Here is a 17,649-nt window from a genome sequence, read left to right on the forward strand (position 1 = left end):
TGGCTATTGAGCTGATTCCTACGGGAGTAATCATGTGCAAAATCTGATGGCTGTGGCGAGGGATGTATCGGTATGTCATTGTTTGGTGATTGAAATTGTGGACTGGCAAAAAGATTGCGGGCAATCGCCGGTAAAAGACATGAGATATCGTATTACCTTTTTTGGTCCATTTAGGATGGGATGAACAGATTCAGCAATTGATGCCAATTATGACTTTAAATATTATTACTGTGTTGCAATGTCCTATCTGCATGACAGCAGGAAAAAGGGAATTGGGCATTGAGAACAGCAACAGGATCTTATTGGCCAGTAATGCACCAATGGCAAAAATGGACACAACATAAATATCCAACCACACATGACATACCTTGTAATAAGCTTGTTCGGCATTGATAAAGGCGATAAACGCCAAAACGCGTCTGCTGCCAATAAAAAAGTTTTCTATGAATCCCGCGAGTGCTCCAATTTTGTTAAGGTACTTAACAGAAATGAGGCCCCAACTTCATTCTATGGAGAAAGCACCCGTCCTGTCCTTAGTTCGGAGACTGAGGTGGGAATCACCATGGTGATTCACTATATATTCACTAAAAAAACAAAGGTTACGGGGATATTATAGGCAGGTTCCGATTTTACCTACACAAAACCATAGAAATTCAGCTGTTATAGCAAGAGTTATTTCTTGTAACTGTAACTCGTGTCCTAAGGTAACTATAACTCGCACCCTTGCATGGACAGTTTTCTAATCAATAATTCTACAGCAAATGTTACAGTGATATTATTAATGATGTCATAAAAGTTCATGAGTGATGTAATATCTGGTGTACTTAGCAGTGCCAGGTGAGGGCATGAGTTATAGTTACTTTAAAGCATGAGTTATAATCATATGAAATAACTCTAACTATAACAACTGAATGTCTATGGTTTCGTGTGTCTGAAATATGAATCTAACTGTAATGTCCCTGTAACCTTTGCTTTTTAGTGAATTTCTATGGTTTTAAAAACATTCTATTTCCTAACTATAACATCCCTGTAACCTTAGTTTTTTCAGTGAATTTCTAGTTTTTTTTAATGTTATGTAAGTGGCCCATTGTAAAGCATGGTGGGATGGGGGTTGGACACAGGGCCTGGCCTGGCATTTTGCACTCCCACCCAAGGTTGCTGCACCTGCCTCCCTCCTCCTTGCCATCCATTGTCCAAGTCCATGCCCCTGCTCCCTCATTATAGCTCTGTGTGGCTGTTGTTCTTCCACTACCCTTCCAGACTTCCCTCAACAAGTAGCTTGTTGCCCCATCCACCTCCTCTCTACCCTCCATTATCAGAGTCCATGCATCAATCCCCTTGTTCCTTCCCTGCATGGTCCGTCGTGCTGCCACTGCATTCCATTTAGTTTGATGTCACTTCCCACACCTCCTGCTCTCTGTTGCCCAATTCTATGCCCCATCATTGCCCTCCTGCATAGCCTCTGTGCTTACTTTGCAGCCACTATCCTTCCTCCCCATGACCTCTGATGTCTGTTTGTATGTCCCTGCTCCCTCCTTTTTGTGCACCATGTTCCATGGACCTGACACTGCCCCTCCTAACTACTCTGAATATTCTGTTGAGCTGCCACTATCCTTCCCACCTCCAAACTGCCTGTTTGAGTTCCATGTCCCTATCTCCTCCCTCCTGCCCTCCATGGTGCATTTTGCTGTCACTCTCTTCTGCCGTTCATACTCTGTTGTGCTGCAACTGCACCTCCTGCCTGCCCTGTGTGGTCTGTCGTGAAACCCCATCCCCTTTCCTCTCTTGTCTGTGTCCACCCCCAAAACTCCCTTCTGTCCTCCATGGTCCTCTCTGCATGCCCCTGCCCCCTTGCTCCTGGCCACCATGACCCTCCTACTTGCCATTCATGATCTTCTGTGCTGCTGCAGCCCCTCTCACCTGCCCTGTGTGGTCAGTTTATGCCCCTGACCCTCTCCCATTTTCCCTCCGTTGTCTGTGTGTATGCCATTCTAGTCTCAGTGTTGTCCTCCGTGGTGTGTTGTGTTTCCAGTGCTCCTCCTGCCTGCCCTGCATGGGCACCTTCCTGCTCTTGCCATGCCTTTTTACCCCCTGACCTCCGTTTTCCATGTGTAGGACACTGTCCCCTCACTCCTGCCTTGTCCGATCTGTTGTTGTGCCTCTGTCCCTTCCCTCCAGCCCTTTATGGCCTGTTATGCTGCAACTGTCCTTCCTTTCTGTCTAGTATGGTCAGCTTGCTGCCCTTGCCTTTTTCTCATCTGCTCTCTGTTGTCCATTTTGTCCCCTTCCTATTGCTTTCAATGGTCCGTTGTGCTGCACTGCAGGCCGCTTGACCTGCGTGTTGTATTGTGCTGCTGCAACCACAAAGTCTGCCTTGTCAGGTTAATTTCGTGCCCTTGCCCATCTCCCTCCTTCCCTCAGCTATCCGAGTCCTTGTATCTACCCCATACCTCCTGCCCTCTGTGATCCAATGTATAATACTTGCCAACATTTTGAACGTGATCAATCCTGGAGAATTGATTTTCCCTGTTGACTTTCATTGAAAAAGAGGAGATTTTAGGCAGAAGACAGATAAAATAAAGCACTTTTGAGCTAAAAAACAGTGAGAGTCTCCTGCCTAAACTGTCTGTCTGTTGACATGTATGGTTGTACTGCTACTTCCTTTCTTTTCTTTCTGCCCTTAATGGTCTGTTATATTTCCATAGCCTTTCTTGCCTGTCCTGCATGGTTGGTTTATTAACTCGTTGTGTCTCAGTGAGTATGTGCGGCCGGAGGCCATCCGAAAGACGCCCACTCATTAATTCCCCAGCACTGCGGCGAAATTGGCACCGCAGTCAAGGGGTTAAGGGCCTGATTATGAATTTAGCGGTGTGGGAGCGGGCCGCAATGCCACCCCTCTGCTCCTACACGACCAAAGCCAACCACTGCTTGCCCGCCGACCTGCCTGCTATATTATGCGTTTTCTTGTGGTCTGGCGAGCCGCAAGGAGGTTCCACGGTGGTGCCATTAAGAAAGAAACTGCAATGGGAGCGTCAAAGGCTGTTCCAGCATGGCCTCGAGTGCAGTCCATGATGTACAGGAAAGGAGTGCTTGCACACATTGAGGCACAACACGTGCACCCCTGCAAGCATTCACATGCACAGGGGCCCTTTAGGGCCCTCTTTGTTTCCCCACCCCCAGCATTTTCATGGTGAACTCACTGCCATGAAAAGGATGGCAGTGGGGAAACACAAAATATGCTTGGCTTTACCACAGCGGCACAACAAAGCATATTGCTTCACTAGACCACCATGCCACTGCCAGGGGTCATGGATCCCTGGTGGTTCTGCTGAGTCTCTGGAGGTCCGACTGCCATACTCGTAATACGCCAGTTGGACTGCTGGTGTGGTGGTCCCTGACTGCTACTGCACCTCCATCATGAGTTTGGCGATCCCAAGGACTGCCAAACTCATAAACAGCCGCTGAGTGTTTTGCATACTTTTGTCGTTGGGCTATGCTTGGGCTACACTTGGGCTCTTTTTACTGTGGTGGCCTTTTTGGGAGACTTATTTGTCATTTCCTGCAGTATCCTCAGTAGAAAATACTTTCAGTTTTCTACTTCGATTCCATCAAGATGGCGTTCAGATGTGCCTCACTTTTGGCATTAATGCAGAATGTTAGCACTGTTTGCTCAGTAGAACACTGTAGAAAAGCTGCGGATCACTAGGGAGTTAACTGGCAGTCTGCTGCGGGTGTTGAAAATGCAATTTCAGTCCTCATGTCACAATGTTTTAATGTAATAGAAGATTAAAAATATTTGAGAACTCACTTAAAACATATCCTAAGTTTTCTTTCTACAGCACTAACCTTAATGTCTATGACAAAATGAACCTCCTCATTTTATTCTTTTCTACATTAAATGTTTCAATCAAGATGGCTTCAGGTTCACTATAATTCTGTCATAAGTAAAACTGTTGGCTCTCTTGTTGTTCTTTAGAACACTCTGCAAGGCTGCAGTAGAACACAAGGGAATTAACTAATAGCTGCTGGTGTTGGAAGTACATGTTTTACTGAGAATGTCAGACTTCATTCTCATATGGCTGAAAAAGATAGTGTGATTTTACAGAACATATGCTCTCATTTTAGTTTCTGGAGCACCTTCCATAACCTCTGTGGGAAAATCATGAAAAAATAGTTTTCTCTCAAACATGATTCATGAAATCCCACCAGAAGACTTTTTACAGGGTAAAATCACCTTTGAACACACCACAATTCCTAAAATGAGTATGGTACAAACACATTATTTATATTGTAACTAAAATCGGTTATCACCTCTTATACGTTCTCCTTTTTGTGACCCTAAAAATCTGCCATTCACTACAATGCATTCCAATGGGGTGCTATTATGTACATTGGTCCCACGGTGGCTGGCAGCACTTCAGATGGCTGCCAGCACCTCCTGGTTGAAGTGCTGTCACCCAATCAGATCTCACCATGAGATCTGTGAGTAGGATCCTCTCAAATATACAAATTTGTGTTCCTTTAATATCATCAAAACTACTGAACGGATATACACCACTTAACACCCCTTTTTTTGCCCCCGCTTAATGAATCACCTTGAAAATTTCATGACAGCAGCTGCAGTGAGCAGAAAACTAGGTTTGAAAATTTCATAAAGTTTTGTTAAACTGTGCCTAAGGTATTGGCAAAAGAAAAATGCTTTTCCTATGGAAACTAGGTCCTAACTATAACTACCTACTGGTGAATGCAAATGATGAATCTTGTTTTTTTGTTCTTCGATATTTCTGTATTATTTTCCTTGCGATAATTCCGTAGCACTACAGTCAAAACGTGTTTTGTGCTCTCTGGCGATTCTTCAGAGCTCTTGGATAACTTGTTGTCGTCCACAAATTAATATTCTGATAGAATGCCAATGTCCATTCCCACTTTCTGATGTGTGTTCACGCAGGGACATAAATAAGTTTCCATCACCAAAAATCCATTTGTCTGCTATAGTATTTCAGTCTTAGTTTATATTCCTAGTGTCATATTCATAGATCTTCTGTTCTAGATAACTGTTGATTCCCCTTGATACAGGATATTTTGTTGGCCCAAATTCGACCTCAGTTCACAGGTATATATATATATATATATATATATATATATATATATATATATATATATATATATACACATATATATAAACATACATACTGGTTATGCAAAATGGCCACCAATGTATGGCCAGCAAACACTCAGACATGGAGAACATGGTTACCTTACAATGCCGGGTGCACCTTCCCCTTCCCCCCTCCAAAAAAAGTCTTGTAGCATTGCAATGAAAGGATTGCGCTGATATATATTATTTTCCCAAAATGTGTTTGTGGCCCATACATGGGACTTCCCTGGATCTATAACCAGTAAGTCAGGAATGCAAAAAAAGAAAACTTTACTATAAAAATTCCCCAACCACTAACAGTCTGAGGCAGTACCAATTATTCTTCCAAAATAGTTTTAGAAGTTGCAGAAAACTCATTAAAAATGGAGGCCAGCTTATGGAGAAGAAGGTCAATGAGATCAAAGTAACATGTCTGGATAATTTTGTTTGGACTTCAAAAGGCACGCGAACTCTAGTAAACACAGGCCCACGCAAACAAAAATAACACATTTTGCATTCAGTATAAAGCCATCCAAAAGCCCATACAATGATTAAAAACACATAGTAAAGCAGCAGTGATAATGTAAATAAAACATTAAAATACTCCAAGTCCTACTGCAGAGCCAATACCAAAAATGTGCTAAAAGTATCCCTTAAAATAACTTTATTTGACAAGGGCCATTCAACAACAAAAACAAATAATAATAATAAATAAATAAATACGGAACAAAAACAGTGGTACCTTCTCTCACTTCAGTAATGAATGTTTTGCAAATTAGTGCATTAAACCTACTTGATTTTTCTTTTTTTAAAGTATAAATTCCAAGGGTATGGATGCAGCAGAAATTATAGACACAAATAGAGTGATGCTTTCCCTCCAAAAATAAAAATCCAAATCCAAAATGACCAAGGGCTGAACAATGGTACAAAAGAAGAATGGTCCCAGGATGCACATAGAAAGTATAGTAGAAGAAAGTAGGAAAATAGAATCAAATGGAAAGTACGTTGTTGTTTAATCACAAAGTACCGCATGTTGAATTTATTTGCACAGATAGCATAAATGCACATACTAACATATTATGGTGCCCAGAATAAGGGGAGGTGGGATGGGTGAGGTGAGGGTGCAAGTGATGGGAGGTAGTGCAAGGCAAGATAGTATAATACAATATAGGTCAAATGTACTTATTTGAAACCTATTAGGAGACTGGCTGCAACTAGAGCCAGAGACAAAATGCACATAAACGACATTGTTATTCAGGCTGTGACCATGCTTCTAAAGAAATAGCAGTATTATTCCAAGCTCAGGATAGAAGCTGGTGAGGGATCTGGTTGTCGACGTTTCGACCCCACGCACAGGTAGGGGTAGGTAGGTCCTTACAGGAGGGTCTTCATCAGGACAAAAGGGGTGGGGCAAACTCGCTAGAGTGGAGACATAAAATAAAAATAAAAATGAGATGGAGACCCGTGGTGTCAAGTATACATGGTCACACAGGCTCATGGTGGGGAGCAGAGGATAAAAGCTCAGTACCGAGGGTCTCAGAGTCTCCCACGTTGTGGATGGTATAGATCACAGTGCGGGCAAATCTGAAAGACATTAATTAGACATGCGCGCTGTGAGCCAAATTTTGCGTGACAAATACTTGTTAATGGATACAAATGGACTGAAGGGTTACTCAAGAAAAATCAAGTGTATGGAAATAACTTGTCACTAATGAAAGCTTCGATCGCATACAGAGCCGTTCGGGTGCAGCCAGCTACCCGCGGTGTCTGGGAACAAAACAGAGAGACCTTGTTTGAATAAAAGACCAAGCCAACTGGGCTTGCAATCTGGACAATGCTCAGAAGAAAGCCAAGGTGTCGGGAGGTGGGGGAGGGACATACCTGCGCGTTTGCTCATCACAAATCAATCAGCCGTAGCATCCTAGAAAGTGAGAGAATCCGCATCTGATGTACGTGGCTTTAAATGGAGGAACTGATGGCGGGCAGGTGCCCGTGCACGTCGTTCTCACGCCGAATGCGTGGAACCGAGTGTAGAAAGACTGCTAAACATTTCAGTACGTTGGCATTGAGATGTGACGCCCGGTGTTTGTTGAGACAAATCTGGGCAAGTGCAATGGGTGGACAAAACAGTGTTTGAAAAACGTCATGATTAGATACGTATGCGTGGCATACGGACAGCTTTAAGAATTCAATTAAAATTGTGTTGTGTCACAAAATGCCGTACATTAGAGTTGATTAGTCACGATGGTCATGGAAAAAGAATTGAGGTCCCATGTTCAGGGAATGAAGTTGGAATCGTAATATTAATGCGTACCTAGCACATGCCTGTACCTGTGACGGCATAAGTGCTGGTAGGTATAAAGGGAGCATAGATTAGAAAAAACAAGGGGGTACCTTGCATATGTGAAACCACTAGTAATACACAGAAGACAGTCGCCAATATGCCAAAACTGGTTATTCTGCGCATGACTGTGAGACATAATGGCATAGGCGCAGATTTAAAGCAATAGAATAATATTCTCACTTGTAGGTACAATGTTAAAGAATAGAGCCATATTCTTACATTATTAAAAATAGCAATTCAAGGAAAACAAGTTCAATGGAGGCATACACTTAAGAGAGAATTACACTTAAGAGAGAGAACTCAAGCCCCGCAGCAAATACCTGCCTCGCAGGGTAGTACAATTGCCTTATGGTCATGCGTTAAGGAGCAAGATGGTAGTTTCAAACTCAAAGACAATGAAAGAAATAGAGGAAGAAATAGAGATCACAGTAAAATCAATGTTGAAAGATGGCTACAAAGTCATGGTTGCTAGATGGGCGTAGCTACTGTCCACTTTATTCAGGCCATTGTCTATAGAATCAAAATGAACCATCCATTTTGATTCTCGAATGTCGAGAATGTGCCGATATTGCCTCCCCTTGGTCCCAAGGTAGCCTTTTCTAATACAATTCAACTGAAACTATACGAGGCGTGACCACGTTGTTTAAAATGCTCAACCATCGGAGCACCGGTTACCTCACAGCGAATCTGACTGCAATGTTGTAGCACCTTTGTTTTGATCTTCTGTTGGGTCTGATCTATGTAGATCAGATCACAGGGGCAAACTATCCCATAGATTACATGTTCGTATTGTAATTGGTGTGCGTCTTCAAAGTGATCTTGTGGTGTTTGTAACTGAGGGCCATATGTATCAAGCACTAATGCGTTAGCAAACGCCGAAATTCGCAGAATTTCATCGTTTACGAACGCATTAGTTTTAAATGGTATGTATGAAAGAAATCTGCGTGTAAAATAAGAAATCGCAAAATTTGTGATTCCTTATTTTGCAATTGCATTTAAGGAATCGCAAATTTCGCGATTCCTTATTTTACAATTGCATTTAAGGAATCGCAAATTTTGCGATTCCTTAAATGCAATGTAAGGAACATAAAAAAAATGCAAATTGCCTTAAGGAATCGCAAATTACCACCAACTTCAAGTTGGTGGTAATTCGCAAATTCCTTGAAAAATGCACTTTTTTGCATTTTTCAAAGTGCAATGTGAAGCACATACATGCCCTTAGGACATGTTTGTGCCCCACTTGTACACCCATGCTAATTTCAGGGGTGCAACAGGGGGCCCATTGAAATTAATGGGAAAGTATTCCTTAATTGCGGGGGGTAAATGCCATTAGGAAAGGACTGTCGGTGGTTTTGGTGTTTCCAGAAAAGACCGTACAACATGGTCCCTGATGCTTTTGGCCTTCTTGAAGGAATGCATGGGTGGAGATGGCTGTATAAGGTCATCTGATATGAGGTTCCAGTGCCTGTTGATGATCCTTTTTATTGCATTGCTTTTAGTAGAGAAGGTGGTGACATGGAGCAACCTCTCTTCCTGGGTATTAAGTCTTTCTTGTGGTTGGAATAGTGATTCCCTTGGACCGAACCAAGCCCGTTTTCAGGCCTTCTTAACCAATCTTTTTGGATAGCCACGTTCAATGAGGCGATCTAGCAAATCCTCCGATTCACTCATGTAATTTTGCTTCAGAGAGCAGTTCCCCTGGATGCGGAGGAACTGCCGATATGGCAGATTATCCCTTAGCCCTCTTGAGTGGTGGCTGTTGTATTGAAGGAGGGAATTACGTTCCGCCGGTTTTCGGTATAACATTGTCCTTAGTATGTCACAGTCGGCATAGATTTTAAGATCCAAGAAATCGATCTTGCTTTCATCAGAGTGCAGTGTGAATTGGATATCCTCCGACCTCAGGTTTAACCATGTATGGAAGGATGCAAGTTCAAGTTTGTTGCCTGTCCAGATTAAAAGGATGTCATCTATGTTGCGCATCCATAACCCCACGTGGGACCGGAAAGGGTTTAAGTTGTTGAAAATAAACTCACTTTCAAAAGCAGCCATAAAGATAATAGCCAGATCAGGAGCGAAGGTCGCCCCCATCGCTCCGCCTTTGGTTTGCAGGTAAAAACAGTTTTGAAAAATTTAAAAATTCTTCATCATGGCAACCCTTAGGAGTGAGATGATAAAATCTGTAGGTACAGCGACAGGGGCCTCCTGTTTGTTCAGCACTGTAGACATAGCATCAAGTGCAGTTTCTTGGGGAATGCTTGTATAGAGTGAAACAATGTCACAGGTGACCAGCAGTTGATTAGTGGGGTCAAAAGGACGGCCATCCACTATGTTAATAGTCTGGGTGGTATCTCAGAGGTAAGACTGTGTCTTTTCAGCGATGGGCTTCAAAAAGAAGTCAATATATCTGCATAATGGCTCTAGCGCCAAATAACCATACACAATGGGGCGCCCTGGTGGGTTGGTCATGTCCTTTTGTATTTTCAGCAAGGTGTAAATAGTAGGTGTTCTGGGGTTCTTTTGATTGAGGAAATGAAATTCTTGGTCGGAGAGGGAACCCTGGTCACGGCCTGCTTGGGTGATTTGCAGTATTTCCAAAGATAGTTTGTTTGAGGGATCCCCAGGTAGTTTCCTATAACTGACTCCATCATTCAATTGTTGGAAGATCTCCTCTTTGTATTTGGTGACGTCCTGTACAACAAGGGCTCCCCCTTTGTCGGCGGGCTTGATGATCACCTCTCTGTTGTCCTTCAAGGCCATCAGTGCTGTCTTTTCAGTTCTGCTGATGTTGAACCTAGTATATTTGGGTTTAGCTAGAATTTTGTTGACATCCCACATCACCATATTTTCATACGCCAAGATCTTGCTTGGCATAAGAGGGTGCACAAAAGTGAATGGAATGCGCAATCTGGCGTATGAATTGCTGGGTTTGAAGGTGGAGTTTCTGAAGTAATAACAAAGCTTTTATCATCTGTTCCCCACCATGAGCCTGTGTGACCATGTATACTTGACCCCACGGGGCTCCTTCTCATTTTTATTTTTATTTTATGTCTCCACTCTAGTGAGTTTGCCCAACCCCACCCCTTTTGTCCCGATGAAGACTCTCCTGTAAGGGCCTACCTACCCCTACCCGTGCGTGGGGTTCAAACATCGACAACCAGATCCCTCACCAGCTTCTATCCTGAGCTTGGAATTATAATGTTATTTCTTTAGAAGCATGGTCACAGCCTGAATAACATTGTCATTTATGTGCATTTTGTCTATGGCTCTAGTTGCAGCCAGTCTCCTAATAGGTTTCAAATAAGTACATTCGACCTATATTGTATTATACTATCTTGCCTTGCACTACCTCCCATCACTTGCACCCTCACTTCCCCCATCCCCCCTCCCCTTGTTCTGGGCACCATAATATGTTAGTATGTTCATTTATGCTATATGTGCAAAAAAGTTCAACATGCGGTACTTTGTGATTAAACAACAACGTACTTTCGATTTGATTCTATTTGTTCATTAATTTCCTACTTGCTTCTACTATGCTTTCTATGTGCATCCTGGGACCACTCTCCTCTTGTACCATTTTCTACCCAGGTTCCAGTGACTCCTCTGGGTTTGCCCATTTATTATAACCCAAGGGCTGAACAAAGCAGAGGGAGGAATCTTCAGGAAAGGAAAAGGAAGCTGTTATTATATATTGATTAGCCTCCAAGTATCTGTGGCACTTTCTTCCTTTAAAAAAAAAAAAGAAAAAAGAAAAATGTGTTTTGTGCTTAAAAAGTTACCCAAACATTCTATTTGGGTAAAAATTAAACACATTTTTTTCTCCAGTTTTTTGTGTTAAAAGAAGTGCTGCTTGTGTTCGAACATGTAGTTTGCATTAAAAAATTACTTAAACAGTCCATTTCGGTAAAAAATCAACCTGAAATGTTGGTTGACCTACCACATTAGAGAACTGCTGCTCATGTTGGAAATATGCTGCTCAATTTTGTGCTGTTCATGTTGTTTCTGTGTATCTCTTGTTAAGATTGTTCCCCAAATGGGATTTCCATCACACGCTGTAGTGTAATTGAGTAATCTGTGTAATTAGGTGTACTGTTTGTTAAGTCCAATTACCAAAGTGCCACCTATAGAGGTAGGAATGTAATCTCTGCAATAGGACTTTGGGGGCACCTAGCAGTGCCCCGTCGCCCCTGGACCATCGCTATGAGGGGTTGGGGGGCACCCGGGGTGTTCCCATAAACATCCAAACATCGTGGGGCAGGCACCGTACAGTGCCTGCCACACGGTGCATGGATGTTTAAAAAATTTATTTATCCTATTGCAGCTTGTGCTGCAGCCCGTGGCACAAGCCACATTAGGAAACATTCACTTTCTGACTGCAGTGAAGCCAGTGGCATCCTAATTGGGAAAACGGGACCTCCAACTCCTTGTCCGGTAGTCCCGTTTCCGACACAATGCCGGCAGACTCTCTGTGAAGTAACACGCTCCAGGAAACTCAGAAACATTCAGGAGACGTTGTGGTTGGAGAAAGGTAAGTTTATTCTTTTAAGTACAGAGTAATACAGGAGCACGTCCGCACACGGCAACCTCCAACTGTAGAAGTCACAGACCCACAGTTGAAGATTACAGGTATGTACAAGAAACTCTTACCAGAATCTAAGACCTCTACATCTCCTCCCTCCCCACAAAATAAAGAAAGAGAAAGAAAACTTGACTAAAAGAAAGGAAACTTAACTTAAATAAAAGTCTTTAAAACGTGTGGGAAAAGGGCAATTCCTATGAGTTCTGGATGTCACATCTGAGGTGGAAATAGAGGAGGATGGACAAGAAATTTCAACATTTTCTAAAGTGTTCTGAAGGGGAAGAGAAACATCAAGAGAAGGAGAAGCCTCCTCATCTAAAACTGGGGCATCTTGAGTAGAAAAGGTAGTATCATTGGAAGATGGATATTCTACCTGGGTTGGTAAAACGGAATCACTAGAAACTGGAGATTCTAACTGGGTAGGAAAGTCAAAACAAGGAAAGGAAGAATTCTCATCCCCATGCTTAGTTCTGAGAATAATCCTAGCTTGCTCAGAGGTTAACTTAACCAGGGAACGTTTGTTACGCCACCCTCTCTTATCTAAAAACAGAGAACCTTTGGATACCTTGAGGACTTGAGTGGGAAGTGAAAACTTGGAAAGACCTTTCTTAACTCTATCCATGGTCTTGAGCATGAACCAATCACCTACTGTAAACATTTCAGGAGTTGAAATAACTTTGGAATCAAAATTCCGCTTTTGCACAGACTGATGTTTCTCAACATTACTTTTGACGACTAACTTGTCAGAACAGGATATACATTTAGAATTTTCTGAAGTCAGATCTTTGATCCATGAGGGGCAGAGAGTGCCATGTGGGTTCCTTTTTTTAAGTAGTCTGAAAGGTGAAATACCCGTAGTGGAATGAGGGGTAATTAAGTATGCCCAAACCTTTTCCCTTAGAAAAACCTCAACATTCATTTTACAAGATATGGCAGTTTGAATGCCCTCTTTCAAAAACCTATTCATTCGTTCAATCAAACCATTGGACGCGGGGGAATAAAGGGCAACTTTCAAGTGTTTGACATCAAACTTCTTCAAAAATTCTTCCATAACACTAGAGCAGAAATGTGAACTATTGTCACTGACAATTTCCTTAGGGGGACCTTCCATTCTAAAGACTCTTTCCAAAAATCTTATAGCTGACACAGAATCTGGGTTGGTACAAAAATCAAAATCAAGCCACTTCGAATGATAATCAACAAGGGAGACTATGTAGCGTTGAGATTGAGGAAGGATCTCAAAAGGACCAGAAAAATCAATCGCTAACTTGACCCAGGAGTCTTCAGGAATAGGAACATTATGTAAATGTAAACTTTGTAATTTCCAGTGTTTGTCTGACGCCAAACAAGTACTGCAAGAATCAATCCATTCATTAACATTTCTCTCCATGGCAGGCCACCAGAAATGTTCCTTTAACTTACGTGAGGTTCCGCCTACACCTAAGTGACCCTGATGAGCTGCAAAAAATAATTTTTTACGCAAAGCCAAAGGAGGAACACATCGATCACCCCTAAAAATGATTCCATTAACAATTGTCAAATCCTCAGATACCTGTGCAAAGGACTTCATAGAGGCAGGAAGAGAACGTATTCTGGGCCAGCCTGAAACTATTAAATTCTTCACAGCCACAAGAATTTCATCCTCAGAATAGCATTTGAACCAATCTTCCTCAGAAATAGAGAATGGAGAGAAAACCAAGTCTTCCAAAGAGGCTACAACACACTCAAAAGGTAGTCTCAGATATTTAAAAGCCCCAAAAGAAGTAATAAATGTGGTGAGTTCTGATGAACATTTGGTCAGGGGGATTTGATGATATGCACTCCTCAAATCTAAAAGAGTGAACAATTTTGATTCTGCAATTCCGGTGAGAAGCTCTTGAATCCTGGGCAAGGGATAACAGTCAATTAAAATATTTTGATTTAATGATCTAAGGTCGGCACACAAACGAATGCTAGAATCCTTTTTCTTCACGACAACAATCGGACTAACCCATAGGGAAGAGTCCACAGCTTCAATTATTTTCTCATCAACCATTTTCAAAAGTACTTTTTTTAAGTCATCTCTTACACTAAGAGGAACATTCCTCAACTTGTGAATAATAGGAATAGCATTGGGCTTAAGACGAATGCGATGCTCATAGTTTTTGATCATACCAACAGAATCATTAAAAACTTCTGGGAATTCAGAAATAATTTTGTTAACAATCCCTACATCAATAAAATTGATGGAGGAAAAAGTACTTTGTTCATTTATCTGAACAGGAAATTCAGAACCAGGAACAAGTTTGAGGCCCATCTTGGCAAGGTCTTGCCACCCTAAAATGCATTTCCCATCAGTGGCAACATACACCTTTGTATAGATACACCTGCCCAAACAAGTTACACTGGTAATGAAGAAACCCCACATTTCAATGTGTTTGCCGGTATATCCCTTTGGTATGATGTCTAAAGGTTCAAGAGTAATTCTGGAAGACCAGTGAGTGTTGAACAAATGATCAGATATAATAGTCATGGGGGCACCAGAATCTGCCATCATGTCAATTGCTATGTGATCAACAATTACCTGGCAAGTGGGATCCTTCACACGTTCTGAATCAATTGAATCAACCATCAAAATGGAAACTGAATGAATAGAAAGAATTTCCTTTTTAGCCAAATTTCCTTTAGGAGAATCAATATCAATATCAACAGAACTAATAGTAACATTTTTCATTTCAGAGTCAATAAGTTGAACATCAGTATCTTCACCTGCAAAGTAAGAAATATTATTAATTTGAGAACTCTTTCTGTTACGACAAACAGATTGGAAATGCCCATTCTTTTGACAAAAAGTGCACTTTTTCCCTAGAGCTGGACAAACTGGGCTGTTACTCAAGTGTGTTTTAGAACCACAACGAAAACAAAAAGTATTTGTTCTCCTTTGAAATGGTCTTTGAAAAGGCTTATTTCTTGAATAAACTGCGTTTACGTTCAAGTCAGTTTGATGAAAGGATGAGGTACTTTCAGTGATGCACTTAGAGGATACAATTGACCTTTCAATCCCTTTAGCCATTTCTAAGACTTCGGATAAAGAAGGGTCTCTGCAACTTAATATTCATTCTTGAATCTTTTTGTGACAGCAATTGTACACAAATTGATCTCTCAGAGCTGTGTCCAAATAAGTCCCAAAACTGCACTCAGATGCAAGATTCCTTAAAGCAGAAATTAACTCTTCGATAGTTTCATCTTGTTCCTGACGCCTTTTCATAAAATTAAATCGTTCAAGAATAACACTAGGCTGGTCAAGGAATTTTCTATTCAATTTTAAAATTGCAGCAGAATATTCATTAATTTCATCCCCACTGCCAGAAGCTGGAAGAGGATTAGGTAAATTATTAAAAATTTGTCTTCCTTCTTTCCCTAAATTGCTATAAAGAATTGCCATTTTTCTCTTTGGAGAATATTCATCAGCTCCAATGGCAATCAAATAGCTTTCAAAGTTTTGAAACCAATGCCTCCATGGTTCTTTGGGTTTACCAGGGACTGGTAGAAAATAATTTAAAGTGACAATTTGCTGGTTAGTAGCCATGTTGCTTAAATTAAAATAAATGTAACGAGGAGTTTAAATAAAACAGAAAAAGTCTGTAACTGTGGAATTGTTCAGAAGAAAATACTTGTTGTTTTTTTTTAAAAAGTTCTTTGAAAAATGAAAAGTAAATAAAACGATGTAATCTTTCTAAAGAAAACCGCTCACCGTTAATGCTTCCAAAGCATGCGATCAGTCATTTCTTTTCCGATTCTTGCGATCGGTAAATAGTAACTATGGTAACCCTGAAAAACAAATGAAGATGGCCTCCAAGCGTAGCTAAGCGTACCTACGTGATTGCACGCGTGCGCGTGATGATGTATGCTCGAGACGAGATTATGATCTCGCTCACGTCTCACGTCATAGAGGAAGCGCACCGAGCGAGAGAAACCAGAGAAAAGGAATAAAATGTCCGATACCTCGAAGGAAGAGGCCAATTTCAAGCGGATTTTCTTGAGCAAGAAAGTTCAGGGTGAGCTTGAAGCAAGCGGTGAGACGAAGTTGGATCGTGCAAAGTTGGTAATTCGCTGTTTTAGTAGAAAATGAAGTCCCTCGTCGCCAAATGTGAAGTAACACTCTCCAGGAAACTCAGGAACATTCAGGAGACGTTGTGGTTGGAGAAAGGTAAGTTTATTCTCTTAAGTACAGAGTAATACAGGAGCACGTCCGCACACGGCAACCTCCAACTGTAGAAGTCACAGACCCACAGTTAAAGATTACAGGTGAGGGATGCCACGAGAAACGCATCTCTTGAAGATAAACATTCTTCAAGAGATGCGCGTGAACCAGAACATGAGGCACGTGTAAAAGAACATTAGGCACGTATGTACAAGAAACTCTTACCAGAATCTAAGACCTCTACACTCTCGTCCGACCAGCATTGTAATTAGGCCCTTATCTAGCTGTAATTAGGACCTTATCTAGCTCTGTCAAACCCCAGTCACATTAATAGCCTTTGTCTACAATTCACTTTGTTGCCAAGGGTGTCGGAGTGCACTCATGTTATTTGGGTGCCACCAAAGTTTACTGTAGCGCTTGAGAATGCAGACCAGCTGAGGTTGGGATTCAGGCTGATGTTTGAGTTCCTATAGTGCTCCTTTTCTGCTAGTGCTCATTGGTGTGTATCATAATGCTCTCAGCACCCGGACACTCTTTGGGCCAGATCTATCAACATTAGATTTTGAGAGTCTATAATAGCAAATTTTACCGATTCACTATTATAGACTCGCAAAATGCAATGTATGTAGGTTTCTGCTAATATTTTGTGATTTCTACACATTCCTTAATTGTGTTTTGCAAATTTCAAATCACAAATAAGGAATGGCTTTACAATAGGTAGTCGCAAATTGCGCATGCAATTTCAAGGGTGAAAGGGTGCCAAAAGGACACCCTGTTGCACCCGTTAGAAAATGCAAAATTGTGCATTTTTCTAAGGATTTGCAACTTACCACCAACTTGAAGTTGTTTGTAAAATGCGATTCCTTAAAGCAGGGTTGCAAATGTAAAAGTGCTTCCTGCATTGCGTTTAGGGAATCGCAAATTGCGATTCTTGAAATGCATTTGCAAAATAGGTAATTGCAAAAATTATGATTCCCTATTTTGCGATTGCCTTTTGGGATGATACATTCCGAAAGGCTTTTTTTCTGTTCGCAAACGGGCCAATTTGCAGAATCGGCCTGTTTGCAAACAGGAAAACGCTTGATACATCTGGCCTTATGAGTAGATGCACGCTCTATAAACTCCTCATTCCTTCAGTCATTTATTTACCCCTATTGTAATGATCGGTGACAGAGGATTTAGCAAGATCCATCTCCTTCCTCACCTGGCTATTCAATGAAGTCAAAATATTATTCTTCTGCTAATATAACTACAGGTAGCGACCAGGTAGTACAAGCTTCTGGTAGTATTACTTTAAATAGAAAATAGAACGTGATACAGACTCACATGGTGATATTAAAAAATCATTTTGTTAATTTTTATTTTCTTCCACTGCTTACTGATGTGAGCACATCCCAGACTTTTTG

Source organism: Lissotriton vulgaris, chromosome 6 (genome assembly GCF_964263255.1).
Source record: "Lissotriton vulgaris chromosome 6, aLisVul1.2, whole genome shotgun sequence".
NCBI classification, from domain to species: Eukaryota; Metazoa; Chordata; class Amphibia; order Caudata; family Salamandridae; genus Lissotriton; species Lissotriton vulgaris.